The following is a 13004-nucleotide window of genomic DNA, read 5'->3' as shown; positions in this document are numbered from 1 at the left end:
CTCCTGAAAAGTAGAATTACAAGCCTCGTTCCATATGAACTTAACTCCCTTGCGAGTAAGTCGAGTCATAGGTGCTGCTAAATGAGAGAAATCCCAAACAAATCTCCTGTAATAGCCGACTAGGCCAAAAAAGCTCTGAATCTCAAACGATGTCTTCAGACGCTCCCAATCCATCACAGACTCAATCTTCAATGGATCCATTACACAACCGCTCCTTAACACAACATGTCCAAGGAACTTCACTTCCGGTAGCCAAAACTTGCATTTCTCGAACTTGGCATACAATTGGTTATCCCTAAGGATCTGCAAAACTGCTCTCAAGTGATACTCATGCTCCTCCCTTAAAGCTGAGTACACGAGAATGGCATCAACAAACACCACCACAAATCTATCAAGATAGTCACTGAATACACGGTTCATTAAATCCATGAAAGCTGCTAGAGCATTGGTCAAACCAAATGGCATCACCAGAAACTCATAATGGCCATACCGTGTACGAAAAGCGGTCTTGGATATATCCTCATCCTTAACCCCTAACTGATAGTAACCTGATCTCAAATCAATCTTCGAAAAGCATGTCGCTCCATTTAACTGATCAATCAAGTCATAAATCCTAGGCAAAGGATACCAGTTCTTGATCATAGCATGACTCAACTTACGATAATCGATGCAAAGTCTCAAAGACCTATCCTTCTTCTTCGCAAAAAGAACCGGTGCTCCTCATGGTGAAACACTAGGACGAATAAAGCCCTTAGCTTTTAAATCATCCAACTGACCCTTCAACTCATCAAGCTCTACCGGTGCCATATGGTATGGTACAGTACCATAGAGATGGGTGTTGTACTGAGAATGACATCAATGGCAAAAAAAAAATTCCCTTAAAGGAGGTAACTCTGTCAGTTCCTCTGGAAAGAAATCAATAGAATCCTTAACAATTGCCAGAAGAACACAGCCCAAACTACTATCCTCGTCAACTAGCAAACTAGCCAAGTAGGATCTGTGGCAACTCTAGTCACCAATGCTGAAAACCATTACCAGGTGGGAATCGCTATGATCCCCCATAAAATGGAAACAATTTCCTTTGGGAGTGCAAACGAACACCCTCCCGTGGAAGCAATCAATCGTAGCCTGAAAGAATGATAACCAATCCATCACAAGAATGACATCAAAGCCCATCATGTCGAGAACAACAAAATCAAACTCTAAGGTCCGCCCAGCTATCTCAATAGCACAACCCCAACAAACACGATACAAAGATACTAGACCCCCAACTAGTGTGTCAACACAAAGAAGACTATCCCGAAGTGTGACCTCTAGACCCAATTAATGTGCAAATGATTCAGAAATGAAAGAATGTGATGTACCCGTGTTAACAAGAACCCGTGCCCAAGAACTGAAAACTGGAAAAATACCTCAAACTGAAGAGGTCCCCGCGGAAGCACCCGCCTGTAGAAGAGCATAGACTCATCCCTGAGCCCTGCTGTGAACTGCCATGATAGTCTAACTAACGTGTAGAAGCAATAAGTGTAGAACCCCTGGCTGGATAAGTGCCAACTGGCGCCACTAGCTGTGATGCCTAAAGAACTCTGAAACCAGACTGAACCACTACAGACTGTGCCGGTACCATCTGTGAATTTGTGCCACTACGTGATTTATTCAACAACTTTGGACAATTTTTCTTGAGATAACCTGGTTGCCTGCAATATAAGCAAGCTCGCTGCCCTGTTCTCATAGAAACTAATGACTGATTGGCTTGTGGTCGAAGCTATGGGTAGCAAGGCTTGATGTGCCCCGGCTGCTGACAATGGTGACAAATCACACCCCGAGCTGATCTCGAAGATATAGGAACTGTGGGTGCAGAACGAATCTGCTGTGGTACCCCCTATGAATGTGTACTATTCCCTGCCTTAGCCTTCTTCCACTGACTCCCGGATGACGGAGTGTCACCATGAGGCTGTTTATGTGAACCCCTAATCCGTGACTGATCCCGTTCCTCTGCCTCAGCTAGTATAGCCCTCTGGACCACCTCTCTATAAGACCTTAAATCAAGAATTGAGACCCGTGGCCTGATGTCAAGATGTAGCCCACCGTGAAACTTCATTACCCTGGCCTCATCTGTCGCTACCATATCCTCGGCATAGCGAGAGAGAAGTAAATCGTGTCTCGTACTCAATGACACTCATAGTGCCCTGATAAAGACCTGTGAATTGTATCCTCATCTTTCGCCTCATAGCCCTAGGAAAGAAGCGCTTGAAGAACAAATCTCTGAACTCATTCCAAGTCATCAACTTAACATTGTGGACATTGGTCATAGACTTCCACCAGATATCTGCATCTCCCATGAACATAGAGGCAGTTAAAGAAATCCTTAACCTGTCCATGGGTACTGCTATACTATCCAACTTACGAACCATAAGGTTCGACCCAGCCTCTGAGACTAGCGGATCTAAACTCCCCATAAATGGATCAATCTTAACCCTCTGTAGTCACATGAAGTACTCCATTGCCTCATTGACTATCAATGTCGATGCTGGTGCTGGTGCCAAAATCTGTATCCCTGCCACCTACCTGCGTATCAATTCCTGGAGAGATTTAGTGATCCCCTAATTGATTCCTTAAGCCACCCACTCCTCGTAAGTCGATGCCAGCGGCGGATTAGCATCCACGCCATGAACTGGAATCCTGGGCCTTCCCGGACCCCTCGTGAAATCGGTGTCAGCCACCTATTCCTTAATGCCCTATCGTGAAGACTTTCCATGCGTGACAACCATGATGCTAGACGTACGAAAAGAAAGCGGTCAACAATAATGCAAGTTATTATAACTGATTGCAAGTCATACTATAAATGCACAAAATACAAGCAAGACAAGGTATACAACATACAGTCATGCTAAAGCAATCAAAGAAAGCCCTCTAAATAGCTAAACACTTAAGCGAATAAGCATACATGTCAAACAAGGATGTTTTTAAACATATAAGCATATAAGTAGAAAGACATGTCATAATACCAAGCGTGTTATTAAGAAACACGTAAACATGTTACAACGCCAAAACATGTTATTAAAGGCATGTGAAAATATTAAAGTAAATCAACAAAAGCATGATATGCACCCAAGACCCGTCGTCCTAAGGTATTCAAACCTAGGAGCTCTGATACCACTTATGACGGCCCAAGTTTTTATAAACCCGGTGCGTCAGTAATGACCAAAAAATGACCGGATAACGGATTCGTAATGCAGAAGCAAAGGATGTAAAATGGCCTATAGAGATGTACATCATCCCTAAGGCACCAAAATGACTCCTAATGAAGCCACGGAACTCAAATGAACCAAGTACTGAAACAAGGATTTCAAACTCGATAAGAAATGAACCAAGGGTAAAATGGTCATTTCAAACTGAAATGGATGCCACCGTGCATACCATTGGAAAGAAAATAAAAAATGAATGAAGTTAGACTCAAGAATCTCCTGATTTAGAGTCCAGACGGAAAGATATGAAAATAGAACAAAGTGGCATTCTCCGTTTAAGATATACCACGAACCTATCTCACTAAAACTATAAAACTCTCACTATGGTTGGAGTTTTAATGTGTGGTTGGTGCCATTGGAAAGCTAACTTCAAGCTCTTGAATTTAAACTCAAGAACGACCTAATTTGGATTAGGAATGAAAGAGTTATGGCCCTCTGAAATCAGTGCAAGAAAGTTGTCCAAGGAAAACTAAAAAGGGAAAGTTCTAGGAAGGATCAGCCTACTAATGACAAGGACGAGCCGGCCAAAACTCCATTATCAGCCGACCGAACCCCAATCATCAGCCGGCCAAAATGACTCTTTTCACTAGAAAGCCTACTGGAATTGATCTCGAGCATGTGTCAACCGGCTGATGGCTCTTATCAGCCAGTCGACATAACAGACAGTAGCAAAAGCTACTGCTACAATGCATGGGAAAAGTGCTCGGCCCAACTTAAAAGCTATACATGCATCCCAAATGATCCGAAACCAGTTTGAAAACATTTCCTAACCTCATTTAAACATAAATAACATGTTAAATCAAAAGAGAACTTTAAATCATGTTCTAATGCATGAATTTTACATAAAAATTCATAAATCATCCAAAAATAGTTCAAAAGTCAGAACCTAAGAGTTTTATGAGATGTGAACATGTCCGCAAACGTAAAATGATATTGAAGACGCGCTACAATGGCCTACGGCCTCATTACAATTCATTTACAAAATTTGACATATCAAACCTCCAATTTCCACAAAATAGGCTATTATGGCCAAACTTGAGTTAAAAACATACTTGAGAACTTTAAGTTTAATGGCCCTTGGCCTCATGTTATATATACAAAATATGCATCAAAAAGTGTACTTAGATACACATTACACATCAAGGAAGCCATTTTAGCTTCTAAAATACCATACATCCATGGTACACAAAATATATCATCCAAAAGTAAAACATGCTAAAAAAGTGCATGTCAATATACAAAAATGTTCCACATCTCCACCACATGGTATGATATTATCCGCTTTGGGCCTAAGCCCGCACGGTTTTGCTCTTGGGCTTTACCCCAAAAGGCCTCATAACATTTAAATCTAATTTTCTTATCATAATTTTTTTGAAATATTAATAATATTTTTTTTTCTCCAATTCCTCTAACATTAAAACAAATATATATATATATATAATTAATTAATTAAATCATTGTAAGCGAGAACAACTTACGAACAGCCATTGTTTATCACTATTTTAATCTCAATCCCATTGTTTAGCTATATTAGCATAGGATGTCTATAGACATTTATTCAACTAACTAATATACAATAATTTTCCACAGCACCTATAAAAGCCAATGTTTTCTAAAATCTTCATTTTTAGACCAACACAAGACCCAAGCTATTCTGAACTCCAACATAGATTACCAGTCCACTAACGTTGATCTTATTTGTATCAACCAATGAATCCACATTATGCTTATACAAATATAAAAAAAAATATACATATATATATATACACACACAAACATATAAAAATTATAAGCCACTAAGGATGGTAAGCATCCGAGAACATAGTCTCCTTACCTGTAAAATAACCCAAACAGTTAGAGTGAGTAATCAAGTTATTCGTAGGAAGAAGCATATGTGTATACCCTAAAGTTTCAACATCATTGCAAGATTAATATAGACGAATACAAGGGATCATTCCACTTAATGTCTATGCTTAAGGTGTTCTAAGGGATCATCTTAAGCTAACTTAAATGATTCTTTAACAACATAATATCAACATCAATGTACTTAACAACATCAATTCGCCAATAACAAAAATTACAAGTTACAATTAAACATTGGTTGTCAACTTGGAATTGAATGCAAAATCAATTAGTGGAAAACTTAGACATCAAATCTCGGATAAAGCCAAGACCTAAACAGTTATTCCGGGCACTAACCCGCTGTGAATACCACCCTAGTGCGCACTATAAATGGGGAAAACTCATACCTCCCGCACTAGAGCCAAACTCTAGCCATGTCACTTGTAACAATGTCCCAAGAGAATCCAAAATCATTATCAAGTTCAAAACTTATACACTATAATTAAGGCATATAAACCACCTTCCATGCACAAGTATTTTGAAACCACACAAACCATGTCTTAGGGTTTCAAGTCTAGAATGACATAATAAATGATAAGTCCTCATCATGATATAATGTATAGTACAATACAATACCACCAACTTATCAAATTAAATCATGTCTCATCAATAAGCTTTATGTACTAAATCTTAACATTATAGCAATAAACTTCTAAAATAATTACAAAAAGTAATCAGCAAGAATATAAAATTATCATCACAATAAATATAGCAATTCAAGTCAATAAGAATTGTATATACCATTAATAATTCTACACAAGAAAAATATACATCATACGTGCTTTAATCAACAAACCCTAAGTCAAATGTAAGAATTTCCTATAATATGCAAGACTATAATATTAAAAGCATGCACACAATATATATTAAACCCCAAAGGATCATAAAACACTTAAAGCATAACATACTACCACCCCTACCTCAATAGAGAATTAAATCTCTATAATCCAAAGCAATCAAGCATGAAATGGGAAACTAAACTAGGGTTTTATAGAGGAGAGTGAGAGGAAACTTTTACTTTCCAAAGTTAAAGGTTTAAGGTGCGTGGAAGGAGGCCAAATGAAACAATAAGTTCTAAACCAAGCTTTTCTTCAATGGTGGCTAGGTTAGGGTTTTGAGAACAAAGGAAATGAAAGAGATAAAGTGAAATGTGGTGAGTGGACGATCTAGTATTCCTCCACTCACTATGTGTTCTTACACTACCTTTCACACACACATAAAATGCAAGACTTAATTTGGTGCATACACTTGTCACCAATCCATGGCTCCTTCCTAGGCTTAATCCTAAGCCTACACTTGTCAACCATCCAAGCCAACAAGTGCACCTATCCTAGGTCAACAAGTGGGTGAATCTCCACCCTCCACATGTCATAAGATGATGCATCTAAGTCTCTCCACCCCAATGCCAACAAGTGGCTCCATGAGAATATGACACTTGTCATACTTTCCAAAATTTGCAAAAAGGTCATTTTCCAAATTAAATTGCAAAATGGTCCCTAAGACGAAAAATAATTACTTTACATAATTACACTTAAATCCCAAAAATCAAGAATGTTTCCAAGAAGGTATGCATCCATCCCCTTTACAAAAAAAGTAAGCAACTAGCATGCTTTTCTACAAAAGTAAAAATACAAATGTCTTGGAAATCAAATATTATGGACGCATGCAAAGTCGAAATCAAATCCAAGTAGAAAAAGTGAGGTTATGCAAAGAAAAACGAAAAACGGGAAAAAGACAAAATAGGGAAAAGGACGAAAAAAGAAATTACTGAAAAAAAAAGAAAGGAATGAAAATGACCGGGTCATTACAACGTGTCTGCCAAAGAGGAAAGCAGTTGCCTGCAGTTGGAAAGTGTGTGACTTTCCAAGTGGACACATGGCATGTGACGACCCTAGTTTTAGGCCAGCGTGTCTTGTGATGAACCGTAAGGATAATCCGATAACGGATCCAAATGCGGAAGCGAAAATAGAAAACAAGATTCTAAGAAGTCAAAGTGACCTTCCATGAGGTCGTGGAACTCAACAAGAACTGATGCGGAAGCAAAAGATCGAAAAAATGACAAATAAGCCCCCAGGGGCAAAATAGTCATTTCTAAAAATTATAGATTCGGGTGCCACTGAGTACACCGCTAGAAGGACAACGAAAAACTAATCAAGATGGACTCAAGAATCGCATGATTCGGAGTCCAGACGAAAGAGAAACGGCATGACGAAGAAAAATGAGCACTTAAGGCAAAAAGGGTAAACTGGTAATTATTCAGGAAGAACCGGGTGCAACCGAGCACACCGTTGGAAAGACAGTGAAAAATTAGTCAAGTTCAAAAAAAAATTCACTTGAATCGGAGTCCGGACGAAGAAGAAAAGCCCAAAAGAAGAATTGACATTGCGGCGGCCCGACGAGGAGCCACGACAGCCCTATGCGCACGCCCATGCGCGCGGCCATGCACGCCGCGAGTGCGCTGGGTGCACCATGGCTGGCAGCAGCAGCCCAAAAGCTGCTATGTGTTTTTTTTCAGAAAAAAGACAGAACATAGGCTGAATTTGGAAGCCTAGATGAATTTTTTTGCAAAAACACAAAAAAGAAACCCCCCTCAAAATTGAGTTTTCTACATGATTCGCGGAGAATTCAAAAAAAAAAAGTAATGTAGAATGCCTGAAATGCCCCTCCATGAAATCTGGTCATGGAGGTCCAAAAAGCTACTATTTTGAAAAATTGAGAGCTGAACTTCGTAAGCGATTTCCGATATTAAGACGACATTTTCTGGAAAAACACGGAAAAGAAAACCCCCCTAAAATCATATTTTCTATTCAACCATATTGAAAGAAAAAAATAAAACCACCGTCAAAAGTCTATAATGCCCCTAGATCAGAATATGCAAAAAAAAATGCGAAATGAATTCATAAGAGGCTCAAAACACAAAGGATAAGGTTTTGCCCGAAAACGACCATGCACGCAAACGTAACTTACCTCTTAGGACGTGCTACAATGGTCCAAGACTTAAAAATACCACCGATGCAAAATTTGACCCCCCAACGGACAAAAAGGCAAAAATGGAACTTGGAATGAAAACTCGGAATCCAAAAATGCAAAACGGGATCAAATGACCGTTTGGCCCTTGGCCACACTTCATACAAGATTAATAAGACCCTATAAAAGAATGAAAATGGAATTCCCTCACCCGATGCAACCATGGTGAAGCAATGACTTGCGATTTTTCAAGATTTTCACAATATTTCATGAAGTTAAAAAGTACATAGAACACAATATAATGGTCAATGGCCTCTGGCCTTGTCTCATACATATCAAATACATTAAAAGGAGTGTACTTAAGTACACATTACATACATGGAATCAAATATACATATTTTGACATATAAGTCTACAAAATGACATTTCATGTTAACATTTGCATAAAATGGAAACTTGAAAGCTACACGACATCCAAGGAATGGTAGGCATCACGAACTAAGTCTTCGTACCTGAAATATGCACCAGTATCGTAGGGGTGAGTAACATAAAGCTACTCGTAGGAGATGAGCATGCATTGACCTAACATTTTACAAATTTATCACCTTAAGGTGAAACATGTTAAAGGGGCTCATGCCACCTAACGTCTATGTCTAAGTGAGACTCGGGGAGCATCCTAAGCTACCTTAGAGTCTAAGCAACAAGAGTCATAATATACATACGTGTATGAAACGAATCATGGTTGGAATAATCCAAAGAATACGACAAGAAGAATGTTTGAGCATAGATTAACATGAATTGCACTTTCAATACAATTGAACTAGGTCTAGAGTAATCCATACAACATGACAAAAGCACATTTGAATACAAGTTAACAAGAATCACATTATCCATGCAATTCAACAACAAAAGAGCATGTTATACAATGCAACAAGGTTTAAGTTCTCAAAGCCATCAACTTAGAATCTAAAGCACAAAATAACAATAGTGGTTCATGCCACCTAACGTCTATGTTATAAATGAATCAATAGGATCAATCTTAAGCTTTATTAGAACGTCAAAACACGATTTTCAATATCGATGCAATTTAACCAACATTGGAACTTCCAATACAACGCATAAAGCACAATTTCGCAAAGTTAACATCCTGTAACTTAAAATGGAACGACAAAGAAGAAACAACAAGTTACAACATCATCTAGTTATCAACTTGAAAATGAAATGCGAAATCAAACAAAGTGGATACTCGGACGTCACGCCGGATCAGACCGACAACATAGTTACTTTAGGGTTACTAGCCCATGGGTAACCTCCCTATGTGCGCACTAGACTATATATAGAGGGACTATCCCTCGTACTAGAACCACGTCCTAGCCATAGCCAAACAACGACATCCCCAAGTTTTCAAAATCAACAAGTAGTGCAACAACGCATATATCAACAAGAATATGCAAAATAACCAACTATCTACCAAGCACAACCAAATTTGGAAACATATACAATACATGCTCTACGTCCACAATTAAGATGATGTGATGAATGTCGAATCTTCAGTGTGCGATTTGTTACACGCTATACATGAATGATGTTAAATACGAAATGTGCAAATCATTACACAATGCAACAATATATTCAATAAGGAAAACATATTCTCATGAGTATAAATATAGCAACTATGTTATCCAATGCTCAAAATATAACCAAATGAATATACAACAAGTCTATGTCCAGGATTTCGATATAGAAACGACTTTCAAACATAACTAAATCCATGGCTCAATTCGATAGAATTTAATTAAATAAAAATAATTAAATTCCCTAGATTCTAATTCAATTCCAAATAACCTCAAATTAATACATATTAAAGAACATGGCATGGTCATCACCTATATCCATTCTAAAACTTAATTAGGTTATTGGAACAACAAGGTAGAACTCTAATTAAATCATGCTAATTTAATTACCAAGGTTCTAAAGCAACTTCAAATGGTCCACAAGTAATATATATTAGTAAACAAGTCATGGCCAATACAAATATCAAGTTAAAATCTTAATTAAGCTAATGGGACCACAAAATAGATTTTAATTAATTCTTTTAATTAAAATCTCTTGATTTTCAAACTTAACCAAATGCTCTCAAATTAAACTATGTTGGAAAGCATGCCAAGAACTAATGTAATATCACATTACAAGTTTATTTCATTCAATTTAAGACCATGTGAATTAAACTTTCACTAAAGTTAAATATAAATTAAAAGTTGCAATTCTCATGCAATTAATCCCAATTTAATATATGTGAACAACTATACTTAAGCTTAATTTTCTAGCATGCCACAATACAATTCCAAGTTGTATATCACCATGAGGATTAAATCTTAAAAATGGAATTTAATTAAATAAAAGGTTTCAAAACCTAACCGAATATTCTAAATCAAATATGTGTGAAGCTATATGGCATGTAAATCAAGAATATCAAGTCGGAATTTAAATAGAGTGAATAGTGCACTCGGGGCAAATTAATTAATCAAATTAATTAATAATTACTAATTTTCAAAACACCTCCAATCACTTTCAAATTCAACTATGTTGGAGAGCATGCTAAGACCTAATTTAATATGTTAGCACATATTGATTTCAAGCTAGTTAAGGCCATGTGAATTAATCTTTCACCTAAGATAAATATTAGATAAAATCTTTAATACTTATTTAAATGTTCCAATTTTAATACACGACAATGAGCATATCAATGGGCAATATAAAATCATGCTACATGTTTAAACCAAGTCATGAGCAACCGGGAAAAGTAGATCCCGTACAAGAAAAATAAATAATAAAATCTCTAGATTTTATATTTAATCATGCAAACAAGTAGTATAAGCTTCACAAGCATGCTATATAACAAGAATTTAAACCTAGAACATCTCCTACCTCAATTTGAGATGAAAATCTCAAAAGCCATCAAAATGGAACGGCTCCGAATCCGACGAAACTACTAGGTATCGGGGACAACGCCGTGAACATAACCCCCATCAAAGCCTCATCAAAATCATAACTTGACCTCAAAACCAAACTCAAGAAATGCTCAAAACTGAATTCTAATAAGGAGGAAAGGTAGAGCACGTCGAGGGGAACAACAAACGTTAAGGCCGAAGACTTTCCATCAAGGAAAAGTGAACCAAAAAAGGAGAGAGGGCTTTCATGGGAGCTCTAGGTCATGCATGAAGAGGGGAGAAGATGAAAAATGAAATATCTCACCCCCCTTTTATAAAATCTCAAAAAGTGCCCCGAACGGGCCCCGCCGGGTCCGAAAAAGTAAAATTTGAGCAGATGCACTCAAATAGCAAAACTTTGTGAATGAAAAAGATTCAAAATGATAAAATATGAATAATGAAAGAAACGGCGTCAAAAACTGAGTCCCGAGCAGAAAGTTATGCCTAAAACAAGTTTGGCGCAAACTGGGGCCAGAAACCCTGAAACTGGAAAACATCGACCAAGAGGAAATTCCAAGAGTACATAACTCGATGAAATGTGAAAATGAATCCTGTACGAGGACCCAGGCTCAAAACAAGACATTTTGCAATAACTTTCATTAATTGCACAATGGCCCCTCCAAAAAGTGAAAATTGTACTTATGGCCTAGAATAAAAATATCTTCCTAAAATATTTTCTTAAAATCCCCTAAAATAAAATATCTTCAAAAGATATTTACGAAAAACACTCCAAGAAAAGAAAATAATTTCAAAGAACTTTGCATCCATGCCCCTATGGACACAGGGAGCAACCAGAGTACTTTCTTGTAAAAGTAAAGATACGTATTTCGAGAAAACCACTCAAGATGAAGGTACGTGAAGTCAAAAACCAACTCCGAGCATGAGAAGTGAGGTTGTGCCAAATACTGACAAACGGAGATAAGACAGAATAGGGAAAAGGATGAAATAGCGCATAGTGTCGAAAAACGAAAAATATAAAAATGACTCGGTCCTCAAAGGAAGTTGTCAATCCACGGAAAAGAGTCTCAGGAACCAATTCCGAGCACTCGAGATGACACTAAGCGACACGAAACATAGCTCAAAAAAGAAAATTAAACGAAAAAAATTCATTCGTAAAATTTCAGGAAAAATGAAAGAAAGGCAAATGACTGGGTCGTTACATGGCAGGCAGAGAAGGAAGTAATTTTCTACAGTTGGAAATTTGCTGCTGAATGGGACACGTGTCAGCCAAAGAGGAAAGCAGTTACCTGCAGTTCGAAAGACGTGTGACTTTCCAAGTGGACACTTGGCAGCTAATAAAGAAGCAGTTACTTGCAAGTTAGAACCAGTTCCAGGTAGTTAGCAGATCATGGTCCATTCCATTTGACAGTTTCAAAACGTGGCTAGAAACCTTCAATTGGAATTGAACCACCAAAACCACTCCTTCAAAGCTGCAATTCACGGGACAATATGTTCTTACACATGTCAACATTGTGAGAAGACTAAGGAAGACATGGGACACGTGGCAAAAATCAGACATTCCACTTGGCACAAATCAGACGTTCCACTTGGCAACATCTCAACAACAAATAGAACTGCCACTGGTTATAAATAAAAGACTTGGATAAAATAAGAGGGCATCTCCACACAGATCAAACAACTCCTATTTTCATTTACACTTTATTTCAGTTCATGCACTTTATCTTTTCATAGTGTAATCTTACTTTTCAAGCACCTTAATTTCAACACATGTATTTCAATTCCTTTAATTTCCAGCACTTGTACTTCTGTTCCTAGTTTAAATTCAATTTAATTCAGTTCATTTCATTCTTCCAGCAGCACTTTCAACAAGCATTTCCATCTTTTTCAATTCCATCTTTCCATTTCCAAAGTCCTTTTCCACAAGGCAAAAAGAACC

Source organism: Cornus florida, unplaced genomic scaffold, assembly GCF_030987335.1.
Source record: "Cornus florida cultivar Cherokee Brave unplaced genomic scaffold, ASM3098733v1 CherokeeBrave_3.0.0_Hap2_Chr10, whole genome shotgun sequence".
In the NCBI taxonomy this organism is placed as follows: domain Eukaryota; kingdom Viridiplantae; phylum Streptophyta; class Magnoliopsida; order Cornales; family Cornaceae; genus Cornus; species Cornus florida.
Note: the sequence above shows the minus strand (reverse complement) of the source record.